This window comes from Symphalangus syndactylus, chromosome 16 (assembly GCF_028878055.3).
Source record: "Symphalangus syndactylus isolate Jambi chromosome 16, NHGRI_mSymSyn1-v2.1_pri, whole genome shotgun sequence".
NCBI lineage: Eukaryota > Metazoa > Chordata > Mammalia > Primates > Hylobatidae > Symphalangus > Symphalangus syndactylus.
The window spans coordinates 36,727,383-36,736,230 of record NC_072438.2 but is presented as its reverse complement, the minus strand read 5'-3'; the positions used below and the strand labels follow the sequence as shown (position 1 = coordinate 36,736,230).

At 35.0% G+C, this 8,848-nt stretch overlaps 1 long non-coding RNA gene across 1 annotated transcript; it reads right to left on the bottom strand.

Moving 5' to 3' along the window:
• Positions 1 to 472: 472 nt before the first annotated feature.
• LOC129464488 (uncharacterized) lies at positions 473 to 7,186 on the bottom strand. Its single transcript, XR_008651611.1, has 3 exons — positions 7,024 to 7,186; positions 6,057 to 6,255; positions 473 to 791 (listed from the first exon to the last, which is right to left on the bottom strand). It is a non-coding gene; the product is annotated as an uncharacterized lncRNA (long non-coding RNA).
• Positions 7,187 to 8,848: the final 1,662 nt, after the last annotated feature.

Here is an 8,848-nt window from a genome sequence, read left to right as displayed (position 1 = left end):
TGTCACCATGAGCAAATAATAGACAGCAAGAGTGAATATGAGAGAGAGAGAGAATTTTGGAGTGGGCACTGATGTAGTCAAAGGTTTCTAAAAAAAAAATAACAAATCTTGATGTGGGAGAAAGTCTGCTGTACAAAATAGTAAGTTCTATTCAAAAATGTTCTGCTCTATCTATTGTGAAAATGCCTCCTTTCTTATGAAAAAATGTATTTTTATTCATATGAAATGTATCTGTTATTTCAAAGTTCTTCAGTGTATGTTGGTAATTTGACTCCACTTCAAAGAGAATTTTAAAAGATACTTCTTACACAATAGTCTAATTAATCTAATTGACATATCATTGTTCAAATGTTAGGGACGGACTATTTAGGGCAGGAAAATGCAATATTAAACTGAGATATCTATATAATCTTAGGCAAGGATGACAGATTTAGAGAGCGAACATCACCTTTCATAATGAAAGCAAGATAGCTTTGCAAAGAATCATTTATTAAAACCAAACTACTATTTCAATAAAGCATTAAGATTTGCTGCATAGAATGCCCCTTGGGCAGCATTCTGAAATAATAGTGAGTTGCTATTCCAATTCACAATGGAACATTTTAATAAGTGTGATAAATGACTCACAGAGAGCTGTAGATTTCAATGTCAGTGGAATTAGAATCAGGCAAACGCTGGCCCTGCGTGATGGATGTACAGGATTTTTGTGGTAAACACTTTGCAATGTCAGGACAATACCAGCTTATGAAACTCTCAGAGGTGAAATTCATGTCCATTTGTCAACTTGTTGCCTGAGGGCGAAAATGTAGACAGAACACTAGTCTTATTTTAACAGGTGATATACTCTCTTAAATTCTGTAACCCTTCAAAATGACACAAAACAAAAAAATTAAAAATGCAATGTATAAAAGTAAATCTCCTTACATTTAGAGATGTAACGTACATTCATAGCCTCAGTGGTAGAGTGGATTGGAGAAATATTTTGTATTCAACTGGACTGAAATTTTCAACTTTTTTCTCTCATTTTAAAGAACGTATTTTTTTTTCTTTAGATGTCCGAGGTTTACAAGGATATAAGTGTATATGTGGGACTTCTTTATTTTTTCTAATCAGATGCAAATCACATATTTTTAGACAGCATTTCCTCTGACCATGTTAACTTAGAACACAAAGTTAAGGTGAGTAAAAAATTATGACTATACAGATACTCTATGACTGTACAGTAATATTCAAACAAGGAGTTTGGCTCGGCCGGGCGCGGTGGTTCACGCCGGTAATCCCAGCACTTTAAGAGGCCGAGGCAGGTGGATCACGAGGTCAGAAGATCGAGACCATCCTGGCTAACACGGTGAAACCCCGTCTCTACTAAAAATACAAAAAAAAATTAGCCGGGCGTGGTGGCGGGCGCCTGTAATCCCAGCTACTCCGGAGGCTGAGGGAGGAGAATGGCGTGAACTCGAGAGGCGGAGCTTGCAGTGAGCTGAGATCGCACCACCACACTCCAGCCTGGGCGACAGAGCAAGACTCCGTCTCAAAGAAAAAAAAAAGAAGAAGAGTTTGGCTTATACGTATTATCTCTCATGATTTTCTTGCATATGATTTTAGATGTTCCCTAGGAAACAAGTTTCTAATTTGTGCTTCAAGTTTACTAAGCTAATATCTCCCTTCCGATTTCTCAAAAAGGTAGCACAATTTGCTGATACATGCAAAGTATTTTTGTCAACAATACATTAAATCTGAATGGGACTTTATAAGTGAAATCTAAAAGACAAAAGAAAAAGTAGGGTCAATACATCTTAATGTAAAATTAGTTTTCTCAAATTTATTTTAAATATATAAAACCATGGAACATTACAAAGTTCAAAGATACGATGAGCAAAGATATTTTATATTTATAAATAGCCACAAACCTAATCTAAAAAAAAGTAAATTAAAAAAATTCTTATCTATATCTGTACTTTTCAAAATTGTTTTTGGTCATTGTTGGTACACTAAGGCAATACTTTCTAAATTTTAACATCCACATAGAATCACCTGGGAGTATTATTCAAATGACAACTGTGATGCAATAGTTCTGGCAGGCGAGGCCTGAGGTGCTACTTTTCCCATAATCTCTTAGGTGAACTTACTGCTACTGCTCTGCAGACCACACCTTGGTAAATTAGGCAATGAAGTCACTCCCCTGACTTACAATGTATAGAATATACAGGAGGGTTTCTGAAAAGTGAAAAGCAGCTGCTCTATGTTCGCCTTAATTAAATAAAATATACATTAAATTCTTGATCCTTTTTGGTTTAATTAGTGTCAGGAACTAACAGAAAGTGAATGTCATGCTATGGGGTGACCCGTCTTAACCCTCAACTAGCTATGGAATTAGTATGGAATTAACTAGCTATGGAGCAGACACGTCAATTGTATACCCATCTTAACTCTCAACTAGCTATGGAATTAGTACCTATAATTTTTCACTTGCAAGCCTAGAATATTACTAATAGTTATTTTATTTAGTGCTTTTAATTATTAAATGAGACAATACACATAAAACAGTTAAAATAGTTCCTGGCAGATCATAAACCCTTAATAAGTATTATTCTGATGAACATGCCAATGTTAACTGACTTGGAGCAAGAACATCTGGATTTTTATTTTAGTTCTTTTATTTAAGGATTAAGACATCCTTAACTCTTAAAAATTATTTAAACTATCTGACCCCAATTTCCTCATTTACAAAATGTGAATGATTATATGAATTTCAAAAAGGTGCTCAGATTAAGAGAATGCATATGAAAATATTTTATTTACTCTAAATTATGCAAGTAAAACATAATTTTTGCTTCAAGTATGAAACTTTTGGGGAAAAACTACTTTTAAATTTACCAAGTATTGGTAGTTATTCAACAGCTAACAAGTAACATTTTGATGTATTTTTTCTTTCAACCTAGTCAGAGTTTCCCAACAAAGTTTTGGCAAAATAAAGAGAAATGTGGAACTAGTGAGTTCTACACATACAGTATTTAATTACTGATTAGACACGGAAATAAAAGCAGAAGCATATGAAATAAAATTTCCTATTATTTTAATAATACAGCAGTGCTAGTAATATCTTATGTCTCTTTCTGTGCTTACCGAAACATCATACATTTTTTTTGGGAAAAGGTCAAAGGGATGCTTTCTGTTATACTTGAGCCTTTATAAAAGAGATACAATAAATAACTGTTGAAGAATCAATTCAAAAATCTAAGTTTATTCCTAATTCTATTTTTCTCTTGTGATGTGTCCTTAAAAGTGTACTTTGTCTCCTTATTCTTCAGATTCAATGCAAAATGGGACTATCAATATAGAACTTGCTACTTGGAGACATTACAGTGAACCACGAGAATTAACAAAAACGATGACAGGTAAGTGGTTTGAACTGATTTCTAAAGAAAACTTCTATAGACACACAAACCTCTCAGGGCATGAAATTCTTTTTGAAAGTGAAAAAAAAAATAGCTGAGAGGGAGAGGTTAGTAATGAGGAAAAGGAAGATCAGAAAGGAAGGGAGGTTAGAGATCAGGAGTTACAGCCTCTTTCATTTCACAGAGGTAGCACCCGGCAAGGGCACTGCTAATCTTTTCTGGATGCAGTCAATATTAGAGTTTATTAATAACTTGGAAAAGGGAGTAATCATCCAATTAATTTGACAAATAGGCAGGAGTTATGGCCGCTCATAAGGCCAAAGATATAGAGGTTAGGGAGATAAGAGAGAAATAACTTTTTTTTTTAAATTATACCTTAAGTCCTAGGGTACATGTGCACAATGTGCAGGTTTGTTACATACGTATACATGTTCCATGTTGGTGTGTTGCCCCATAAACTCATCATTTACATTAAGTATATCTCCTAATGCTATCCCTCCCCACTCCCCCCACCCCACCACAGGCCCTGGTGTGTGATGTTCCCCACCCTGTGTCCAAGTGTTCTCATTGTTCAATTCCCACCTATGAGTGAGAACGTGTGGCATCTGGTCTTCTGTCCTTGTGATAGTTTGCTCAGAATGATGGTTTCTAGCTTCATCCATGTCCCTACAAAGGACATGAGCTCATCCTTTTTTATGGATGCATAGTATTCCATGGTGTATATGTACCACATTTTCTTAATCCAGTCCTGCATTGATGGACATTTGGGTTGGTTCCAAGTCTTTGCTACTGTGAATAGTGCCACAATAAACATACATGTGCACGTGTCCTTATAGTAGCATGATTTATAATCCTTTGGGTATATGCCCAGTAATGGGATGGCTGGGTCAAAAGGTATTTCTAGTTCTAGATCCTTGAGGAATCACCACACTGTCTTCCACAATGGTTGAACTAGTTTACAGTCCCACCAACAGTGTAAAATCTATTGAGAAAAAATAATTTAATAGGAGTAAGAATTAACCTTGGAGACCAAAAGTTAGTACACGAAAGCAAAGCCACAGTGTGGCTTTCAAAATTAAAATCAAAATCTGTGTTTTTCTTTACCAAAATAATTTGTATTTTCTAGAGTGGAGTGGCACAATCATGGCTTAATGCGGCCACAACCTCCTGGGCTCAGGTGATCTTCCTGACTCAACCTCCCAGATAGCTGAGACGAGGTTCTCATCATGTTGCACAGGCTGGTCTTGCGCTCCTGGACTCAAGCCATCTGCCAGCTTCAACCTCCCGAAGTGCTGGGATTACAGGTGTGAGCCACAATGCCCAGCCAAGGAGCTTTCAATCATGGTGGAAGGTGAAGCAGGAACAGACATGTCACATGTAGAAAGGAGAAAGCAGGAGCAAGTGAAAGAGACTGAAGGGGAGATTTCTCACACACATTTTCAAACAACCAGATTTTTAGGGAACTCAGAGCAAGAGCACACATCACCAAGAAGTTGGCCCAAGCCATTCATGAGGGAGCTTCCCCCATGACAAAAACACCTCCCACCAGGTCTTCCCTCCAACACTGAGGATTACATTTTAACGTGAAATTTGAATGGGGACAAATTTCCAAACTACATAGCACACCAAATGCAAGATGCTATTATTAGTGGGAACTATGTTGAGAGGGGTTAGCTTGGTAGTATATGGAAGTCTGCTTACCCTGCTTATTTTTTCTGCAAACCTGGAACTTCTTTTAAAATAGTCTATTACTTTTTAAAATGGCCTGTTCCAAGAAACTAAGTTTGTTGTGCACAATAAATTGGATATGTATAATAAATAGGGAGATTTTCATTTAGTATTTCTAGGAATTAAAGAAATGGATAGATGGACTTATTAAAAAGAAAAAGAGGAAGAAAGAGAAAGACAAAAAAAGAAAGAAATGAAAGAGAAAAGATTGAAACAAGAACAAATCAAATCAAGCAAAACTTTTATGTTACATGAGATTAATGGAATTTGACATTAATTGCATGAAATATACAAACAAGATATACACATATATACACACAAATATATATATTTGGCCTTTGTTTGTTGTATAGTCTTTATACATCGTTCAGTGTTTTGCTCAACATTATGTTGGTAATGTTTATCCATATTCTCAAGCTTTTTTGTAGATTTTCCATTCCAGTTGTTGTACAGTAGTCCATTCAAGGAACATAAAAATTAATTTATTACATGATTGATAAACATTCTGATTCTTGCTGATGTTTGAGTAAAATGAGCTGTGGTGTCGTAAACTTTCTGTTGCATGTCTTTTTCGTGTGTGTAGATGTACTCTTTGCTATTTGGCACACACCTAAAAGTGGAAACAGTTTTCTAAATGATTGCAACAATTTACATCCTCACCAGAAGGAGTTTCATTTGCTCGTTGGCCCCTTCAATACTCAGTATTTTCTCCTTTTGCATTTTACCAGTAATTGTAGTTGCATGATGTTATTGGACTTTGATTTTTACTTGGAGTTAGGTTTTTGTCATTATTGTTGTTGTTTTAATTTTACATTTAAGTTAAGGGGTACTTATGCAGGTTTGTCATATAGGTAAACTTGTGTCATGGGGTTTGTTGTGAGATGATTTTATCACCCAGGTAGTAAGCCAACTACCAATCAGTTATTTTACCTGATTCTCTCCCTTCTCCCACGTTCCAACCTCTGATAGGCCCCATATGCGTTGTTCCCATCTTTGTACTCGTGAGTTCTCATCATTTAGTTCCCACTTATAAGTGAGAACGTGCAGTATTTGGTTTTCTGTTTCTTATATTTTATTTTTAAAGAAACTGCCAAAATATTTCCCAAAGTGTCACTGTTATTTCACATTCCTACAAGAAATGTATGGTGGTTTTAATTGATCTACATACTCAAAAATACTTTGCATTGTCTGTCTTTATATTATAATCAATCTAGTAGGTGTCTAGTAGTATCTGGTGGTGATTTCAATGTTTATTTTCCTAATGTGACTGAGCCAGTTTTCATGTACTTGTTTGTTATTTTTACATAATTTTATTAAGATATCTGTTGAAACTTTTTGCACATTTTAAAAAATGGGAGTTTTAAAAATATTTTAGGAGTTTTAAAATATTTTGCATATTCTGACGTTAAGCCTTTTCTCATATGTAGAATCTGTAATTATTTCCCTTTAGTCTATGGCCTGTCATTTTATTTTTTAATGATGTCGTTTGAGTTAGAAATATTTTTAATTTTGGTGGAATTCAGTTTATATTTTAATTTATATGAATCATTATTCTTGTGTATAGTTTTAGCCCTTACATATATGTGTATGATCTAAAGTAAGGGTCAAAGTTGTTTTGCCTGTGGCTCTCCGACAGACTATCATTTGCTAAAGAGTTTTCTAATCCCATTAAATTTTCTTGACATCTTTGTATAAAATCTATTTACCATGATGTAAAAATTTATTTGTAAACTCTCAGTTTATTTCCATTGATCTATATGTCTATCCTTCCACCAGTGTACTCTTAATTGCTATGACTTTATAACAAGTTTTGAAATTAGATAGTTTCAGTTCTTCAATTTTCTACTTCTTTTTCAAAATTAGTTTTACTATACTGCATCCTTACATCTTCACATACCTTTAAATATCAGTGCGTACAGCTATGAAAATGACAGCTGGGATTTTGACAGAAGTGGCTTTGAATTTATAGATCATTTTAGTGAAAGACATCTTCACAATATTCAATTGTCTTCTCCATAAACATTAATTTATCCCTATTTATGCAGTTCCAACTTTCTGGTTCACAGATGTCCGTCTCTAGGTTTTTTGTTTGTTTGTTTTTGTTTTTTTTTTAAATAAGGGCACGCACAATCATGAGGGTTCTGCCTTCATGACCTAATCAACTTCCAAAGGTCCCACCTCCTAATATCATCACATTGGTGTTAGAATTTCAACATATGAATTTGGGGAGGACCTATACATTCATTCCGTTACACAGGCTACATTTCCTTTGATGGTCCATTTCCTTCTTACCATTAGTCCATGCTATTCTTTTGAATCTAATTACCCTTTTTCACTACAGGGATGAGAGTACAATATAATTTCTTCCATAACTTTGAGTAAAGACACTCCTTTCTGCTAGACTTTATAAACTGATAATAAAAAACTTGGAAATTTTGGTAGTCACATTTGCCGACACTGAGACAGATAATGCACTGAAATGAAGGCAACACAGCCGGATGCTGTGGCTCATGCCTGTAATCCTAGCACTTTGGGAGGCCGAGGCGGGTGTATCACGAGGTCAGGAGTTCAAGACCAGCCTGGCCAGGATGGTGAAACCCCGTCTGTACCAAAAATACAAAAAGTAGCTGGGCGTGGTGGTGCATGCCTGTAATCCCAGCTACTCATGAGGCTGAGGCAGAGAATTGCTTGAGCCAGGGAGGTGGAAGTTGCAGTGAGGTGAGATTGCACCACTGCACTCCAGCCTGGACAGCAGAGCAAGACTCCATCTAAAAAAAAAAAAAAAAGAAATGAAGCAACAGAGAGTCAAAAAAGAGATTACTCTTAGATAAATTTGAGAGAGCCCATGTCTACCTATTTCTTAACATGAACATACATGTAACACTGAGAATACCAGTTATATAGTCCAGTCAAATTATTTTTGTTGTTATATTTTACTCTACACCATTATTTGATTCTATTTCTTGCAGCTGCAAGGAACTTGCCTAATAAAGAAATAATAAGCCAAAGAGGAATTGAAAATGAGAAAAATTTGGTGTGAGAAAGTGACTTTATTGGGCATGATTAATACATAGCGTAGATATTACTAATCTCCTTTACACGTATTACTTTTTAAACAAACATTACCAACTGACCCCTTTACTTTGATGCCAGACACAGCTTCAGATTCTTACTATGATTCTCCAGATTTATCGTAAAATTTTGAAATCTGTTGCATTCCTGACAATAAATAATGAAAATACTCAGGAAAAAAGACTGGTTTCCATTGCTTGCATACTCTCTATTTTGTAAGTACTATTTTGTTTATACAAATTAACACAGGACAGTTGGATTATAAATAGAGATGGATCTCAGAATAATATTAAAAGTTATATTGGTTACTAAATGTGTCACAGTAATCTGTACTACTTTATCACTTATTAAAATAATTTCTCATAGTTTTATGACAATGGATGTGCATATTAGTGTATAATATTAAATAATAATTGATAAGTGAAGCAATGTCAATACAGGAACCATGTATATGCTATAAACTACACAGTCAATAAAATTCACGAGTTTACATCCTAATAAAGGTTTCATCATTGAAGACAACATGTTCTTTGTTTTACAAGTGTCAAAGGGCCCTAATCTAAGAAATATACCCAAAGTCTTTTGGGATCTTGGACTGGCAGCACATGACAAAAATCTCAGAATTTTTTAACTTAGCCTTTATGTGAAAA